This window comes from Apium graveolens, chromosome 8 (genome assembly GCF_009905375.1).
Source record: "Apium graveolens cultivar Ventura chromosome 8, ASM990537v1, whole genome shotgun sequence".
NCBI classification, from domain to species: domain Eukaryota; kingdom Viridiplantae; phylum Streptophyta; class Magnoliopsida; order Apiales; family Apiaceae; genus Apium; species Apium graveolens.
The window spans coordinates 1,779,033-1,786,291 of record NC_133654.1 but is presented as its reverse complement, the minus strand read 5'-3'; the positions used below and the strand labels follow the sequence as shown (position 1 = coordinate 1,786,291).

General features: G+C 43.9%; 1 pseudogene; it reads right to left on the bottom strand.

The window, feature by feature from the left end:
- Positions 1–4,241: 4,241 nt before the first annotated feature.
- LOC141677651 (uncharacterized) lies at positions 4,242–6,149 on the bottom strand (annotated as a pseudogene).
- Positions 6,150–7,259: the final 1,110 nt, after the last annotated feature.

The window sequence follows — 7,259 nt, the reverse complement described above, 5'->3', positions numbered from 1 at the left end:
ACTTCCAATATTTTGAAAAGTATATATGTATATATACTGAATATTTTGCGACTTCATCGCACTAAGATATCAAACTTGGTTCATTTCTTTTGACCAAGACTTTCATGAGTACTATGAGAAGGCTCATATACTATTAATCATTATACATATTATTTTGGTGGGCTTGCTGCTCACCCTTGCTTTCTTCTTTCATCACACAACATCAGATAGACAAGATGAACCGGACCAAGCTCCCGATTCGCAAGAGGTTAGGAGACGTTCCGCAGTTTTCTAGAAGCACTGATGCCGCCGTAGCTGAGGTAGGAACTACCAATAGGCTAGGCTTTCAACTTCTGATGTACCAGATTTATGTATATTTATGAATTGTAATAATGCAAAATAAATGTAAATTTATTCAGAAAACCTTTTAAGGTGTATTGGCAGATAATTGTGGAATATAATGACTTGTGGTTATTTTTTTGATGTTCATCTCTGAGACTATAATGTGTGGTGTGTGTGTTTATTGTGGGGTCACAGTACAGAGTAGTTGAGTAATTATTAAGATTGGGTGTTATTAAGGGAAATGGAACTCGTGACAACCCGGATCCCCGACCCCGGATTTGGGGGTGTTACAACTACTGACCCTCTTCTTATTCCTAGCCGCCTGTTACGAGTCCGAGAAGCCTCCTCAATATGAGGCTCAAAATAGAGAAGGGCGGGCAGGGTTTTTTTTAAGCTTGCTGCTCGTTTTCTCGCTTCCGAGAGGCGAAGAGCCCTGACTTACGATTTCCATGCCTGGCGCGAAGGGGTTGGATTTCACCTATGATCAGATCAGTGGTAAACCATAGTTTACTTTTTTCATGGTGTTGTTGACGTTGTTGAAAGCGAATTTTTAAGCGGGCCTCGCTTTTCAGAGCTGCTCCCAGCTCACACTATGGTGGAGGAGGTTTCGTGAAGATCTAGGAGTGTGAGCAGTACGAGCTGAAAGGCTCCCATACTGTTTGGAGGGCAGGGGGCATAGATGCCAAACAAACCTGACCCCTATCTATCATCGTAAAAGATGTTTCTAGGAAAGATTATGGTTCTCGGGTATCCAATCAATTAATCCCACAAACCGGGGAAGCTTAAGCGGAAATGAAAGAGTAGGGTGAGGGAAAAGGGGGAAGAAACTAAATGGAAGGCTTCGCCCGCTCGCTCGAACGCTCGTTTAGTAGACAGCGAGTGGAGTGCATAAGCCCCTTTATAAATAGGGGCGAGTACTACATGAGCTCGTAAGTAAAAGTACGGAACGGGCCTTGTCTACGAAGCGGAGCGGCCTCGTCTTGCTTGCTTCTGGTGAAGCTTCTAGCACTAGAGAATAGGCATTCTAGTATGGCAGGAATACTACCTTTTCGACCACTACATAGAAGCGATAGCGAAGCCGTATAAAGGCGAGCAGCCCCTATAGCAACAGCAAACGGCCTACTTATAGCCTTTTCCCTTTATTCGGGGACTTCAACGAGCCTTACAAGCTGGCAATTCTTCACGTTTTCCTCAGAAAGTGAGAATGAATTACTTGATTGACATAGATATTTATTTGAACAAAGGAACTTAAACCGGTACCAGAAACCAAACAAGAGATGGAATTCCAGATTGAACAGATGACCGGACTACAATAAGATGAGAATATAATTACTAATTCAATTCTCTAAGACGAGCTAAAGGGGTGTCTCTAAAAGCAGCCAAGGCCAAGAGCAAGCAGGAGGAGTAGTCCTATCTGCCTAGAAGGATTTGATAAAGAGAATGTAGGTGGGCGGGAGATTCATAAACACAGAAAGAGAAGACCAAAAGGGGCAGAAGGCACTCAGTTGTTTATGTGAAATCAAGGGGCAACAGGTTATACTTTTACACTTTACCGAAGAGAGCTCGAAGCAATAAGATGAAAGATGAGATGAGATGCTAGCCTTAGCGCGGAAGATCAATCATTGAGCCTTAGGCCACTACCGAGCAGCAATGGAGGATCATAACCACTTGAGAAATGATCCATACTTGAAAAGGCGGAGACAATACCTCTTGTTTGTTGCGACAAGTCGAATTTCAAAAGCCCATTTATTTTCAGGCACACCAGAGACATCGGACCCACGAAAGTCCCCCCCTTTTTACTAATATACACGGGCTTCTGAGATGATTCTTTAATAAACCAAAACCTACAACAGAGTCCTTCATTTCTACCACTTACAAGTTGAGAGATGTTCAATTCCCAATGGCAGAAGAAGGGTGCAAGCTGGAAGGGCTTGGACAAGATATTCTTCACTCGGACAGGAGATGCAGCGCGCTTAGTGTCGGAAAGATCCCACTACATGGGTGTGCTATCAAACTAGGAGAAGAACAGAACTAAACGGATCAATTCCTTTGACCGGTCATTTTGAGTTTCCAGTTCTTCTGGATTGCTAATGTGATTCGATGACGCCGACGGAAGGAACCGCAGGAAATTCATCCAACTTCGATCTCCTAAAGGCAAGTGCGTAGGCTATAGAATCCCTTCTTCGGCTCTAAACAGCTACTGTGCTTATTTAGTCTATCAACTACTCAGCCAGCTACTGACCCAATTGGGAGCTTTTCAGTCAAGGGCGTCGATCTGCTTTGTGAGGCGGACATCAAAAAAGCTGGGCCTGAGGAATGCCTCCCCGCGAAAGAGGATTCTAATCCTCAAAGAAATAGAAAAGCTAACTCCCAACCCCCGCAAGCGTATGGCCAATTCTGCGCAGAATGCGGCAGTCCTATTAATCAATAAGGTTGTGACATGGAAGCAAACCAGGAGAGGGCCGGGAGGAAAGATATATTAGAAGGGGGGCGGGCTAAGATTCAATTCGAAGTAACGTAACAGGATTCGATTTTGCACCCTTTTCAACTCTTCTCGGGATCCAGAGTTTTTCGAGAAAAGGTCCCATCCTTCAATATCATGATTGGGTCGACCAGGCCAGATCATGAGTGAATAGAAAATATAAAATGTACATAGTTGTTCCAGCTGAAATACTTGGAATAATTCTACCACTTCTACTAGGAGTCGCCTTTTTAGTGCTAGCTGAACGTAAAGTAATGGCTTTTGTGCAACGTTGAAAGGGTCCTGATGTAGTGGGATCATTTGGATTGTTACAACCTCTAGCAGATGGTTTGAAATTGATTCTAAAAGAACCTATTTCACCAAGTAGTGCTAATTTCTCCCTTTTTAGAATGGCTCCAGTGGCTACATTTATGTTAAGTCTGGTCGCTCGGGCCGTTGTACCTTTTGATTATGGTATGGTATTGTCAGATCCGAACATAGGGCTACTTTATTTGTTTGCCATATCTTCGCTAGGTGTTTATGGAATTATTATAGCAGGTCGGTCTAGTAATTAGGGGCGGCTGTTCGGTCGCCTATGATACTAGGACCAATAGGTCAAAAATGGGTTTGTGCCGCAGGTGTTGAACGATCTACTCTATACAGGTGTGGGCTTACAGGGCTAGGGCTCATAAACCCTTTCTTTCATTCATCAATAGGGCTCTGGTCGGTCGCTTTTCTTGTCCGAGATCGATAAGTGGAAGTCATAAAAAAGAGATCTTTCTCTTCGCACCTCAGATCAAGAGGAAGGGTAGCTTGTCAAGCTGGCCTATATAATAATAATAATAGAATCTAAATATATAAATACAAAGATTTGCTGTCTTTTAACCGGCTGTTCTTCTTTGTCAACGCTACTAAGGACCTATAGGTTCGCCTGCTTTACTTAGGAAAGATAACGAGAACGGGTTATTCAAAAAGGAAAAGGCGCTACTTAGCCCAACATTAGTATAAGTAAGCGGCTGAGTTAGTCTACCCTACTTAATGTATTGTATAGTAGGAGAGCGAGTTAGCGAAGATGCTTAGGCTAATAGAAAAGAGAGCGTCGGTGCGTAGCCTTCATTCTACTATGCTACGAATAGGTTACGAAGTCAATTAGCTCGACATTAGGAGAGTCAAGGGGGAACCCCATACCTACATAGAAGAACCGTTATTCGCTGACTTTCGAAGGTCTAACCTTTTGCTTCTCTACTGAAAAGGGACAAAGCTGCTTTGCACCACTGATAGACTACTTAAGATTCCATTCAAAAGGCCCTACTTAGTTTCACAAGCCTTTGTCATTGTCAGTCAACTAAGTAGGGCCCGCGGCGCCCCCTGCGAATTCGTAAATCTGAGGAGCATGCCGCAACAAAAGGATGGTCCCCTATGCATTTCATTCTTTCCGGAATGGAAAAAAGTACCCCCATCATAGTGAACCTCTCCTTGTGATCGGGATGAGGTAGATGCCTCCCAGCCAGGGGGTGGATCGAATCGGAGTTTCCTTAGGTAGCCACCGACCTACAGTTATCCTTAAACTTCCGTTCTTGGTGGAGAAGAAGCGAACAGAGGTACGCTCGCTTGCTGTCTTGTTCTCTGTCGCGAGCTGGGATCGCTTGCCAGCTAGGTTATATTGGAGCAACATTGTATGAGAACATATTACCCATATTCGGGGACAAGGGGCGGAACGACCTTTCGATCTACTTACTGCAGCCCAGGAAGAAAAACGTCGTATAGGCGTTCCCTGTTGCTCCGATCTCCCCTACGCCTAGGACGTTGTCTGGGCCCAAGAGCCATAGTGAGTTGTTGTTTCCATTTTTTTCGTTGTTGATACCGGCAAGACCCAGCCAGATGATGTCTTCTGGTTGGTAGTGAGAGGACTCTTAGTACCTGCATACCCAAAATGGGGCGCTGGTTCAAAAACAATCCTTTTTTTCTTGCTCTCCCTTAGCAACGGGAAAGGAATCTATCTATTTGCCTAGCTTTGGTAGATTTCCCCCAACGCAATCCACAGAAATTCTATGAATCCATTGGTGGATAAGTCCGATGACTCAGCAGCAGTGCGGAATTTAGTTTATCATCTAGTGGATCTGATCCATAGTTAGGGGGCAATACATACCAAAAGGTTTGAAAAAGGAACACACATAAGAGTATATAACCAACCCACCCTTCTGTATAACCTATTCACATTAGTGAAGCGGCTGGATGCATAAGGGAAGCGCACGTTTGTGAGACCTTAGTCGGGATGCATAGGGGAGTTCACCTACGAGCACGGAAGGGCGTGGTACCGCTGCCCCTCTCTAAGTAAAGGTCAGATTCTTAGCCCACTCTCCTCTAAAATACAATAGGGATAGCCATTTCCAGCTGCTCGTTTCGTATCTTGAAGGAAGTAGCCCTAGCCTCTGTCCAGAATCTTCTCCGGAGTCCAAAACATCAGACCATCCTAATTCGTTCTTCCGAGAGAGGTTCTGAAAGAATGATTCCGCCACATGGTTTAAATAAAAGAAGGGAAAATAGCAAGCTGAACCACACAAAGACCGCCGACAATGGCACCTTACAGGATGGCTGTTTTGTGTAGGCGTGACAGAATTGACCGACCAAGCAACAAAACGTTGTACGCTAGTGGGTGGGCACGGTTTAAGGTAGAAAGCTGAACATATCCTTAATGGATTAGCGGGGGGCGCTGGGACTCGTTCGAGGTCCACCGTAAAAAAAATATAGGTGAAATTGATAGCCATGCTTGAAGCTCTACATTGGTCCACTAGTCATATCCTAACGCAACCAAGGCAAGTAAATGATTGATAGCCGAATCGGTGGATTGCTTGACCCCTGCTTCTTCTCTATTTTCTGCGCGCTAGGCTTTTTTTTCTCCCGATTTTTGTTAAAGAGGAACTAAAAGTTAAAACATCACTTTTAAACTACTAGCCGAAGCTATCAGACTTTCGACCGCATGCGCAGCAAATCGAGGGGATGAATTCATATTCCACACGATAGGTTTTCCCCACCCATTCCGTGGCCATTTCCCCTTCTCCTCCAACCATGACGTAGATTTGTCTGGCTTCATTTGTTGTCCCCTTTTGGAGAACAACTGGAGGAGTCTCGCTATTGTAAAGGGAGGCGGCTTTGGCTGAGAGCGGGAAGGTAAGCGTTAGCCTGACAAACAGTAGAGTACAATATGAATGGCTTAACACATTCAATTCTAAGGTCATTTTCTTTGGTTTGTTGTAATATTCTTCATAAAAAGAAGAAGATTATTATGGTAAAACGGGGCCCCAGAAGGAGGCCCGGCAGTCTGTCTTGTCTTATCAACCAGATATCTTCTCGCTGAAAGTTCCATTTTAAAACAGAGGTTTTCAAGCAGAATCGTTTCGGTGCTAATTTTATGGGGGATCGCCTTGTCAGAACAACCACCCTTTTGATGTCAAAGACTAATGATCCCGGGCCTAATGATCACCCCGATGCACGCCGAAGAAGGGGGTCTCTTACTTCTTTTCCCCCGGGGTGTCATGGCTTCTGAGGTAAAATTCCTTATTCAGAAGAATCACGAGTCCTTCTGTTCTTGAATTCTTTTCAAACTCTTCAATGTACCCACAGTTGGACTCACAGTCCGAAACTCACATAGTAGCTGCCGCCGCTATTAGAAGCATTGGCTATCATCTTGGAAAGCTTAAAGGTAAAAAGAAAAGGGGAAGCAAGTACCTTTGAAGTGTCGTCCGGCTGATCTTGGAAGGAAAGGTCTATCTGGTATGAGCTCTATGTTATAGCTTTCCCCACTCATAAGAAGGTATTATCTATTCTCATTAATGCTTTGTAGCACAGTCACGAGTTGGGATCGAACCAACACTTTCCAACCAATTGCTTGCTTGGATTTCATCCTTCTGATTGTTCTTGGGAAAAGACTTCTGGTTATGATTCTCTCTCTATGTTAATGAATGCTAAACCATTTTATATCCCTCTGCCCTAGTGTGGTCAGTATAGTTTGCATTGCTATAGGGCCATGATTCACATCTCTCAATCAAATGTAAAAATGCCTATTTCGGCATCACGACCTATTCTTTCTTCTTTCTTTCTTCCTAATGCCAAGCTTCGTCGTTCAAGCTAGTCGAAGTAGAGCTTATTCCAAGGATGACTTTCCCAACACTAGAAGTCCTACTCATGCTTGAAAGGGATAACGCTAAAAGTGGGCCAACTAGCAATCCTGTTACAGGCGGCGGTGTATGTATTTCTAATGTATTTCCACTTATTTGAGGGAAAACTCTAGTTTAAGGGTTAAGTTGTTTCGTCTTCTATTTATAATGATGAATCTGAACCTCCGCTATGTGATTTGTACTCCTTTTTTATTTCTCTTTTTCTTTGCATTTAGCTTTCCTTCCATATCAGAGAGGGGCCCCGAGCTTATTTATTGAATTCAAAACGCTCAAAGAAAACTGGTGAATGAAGCCCACTA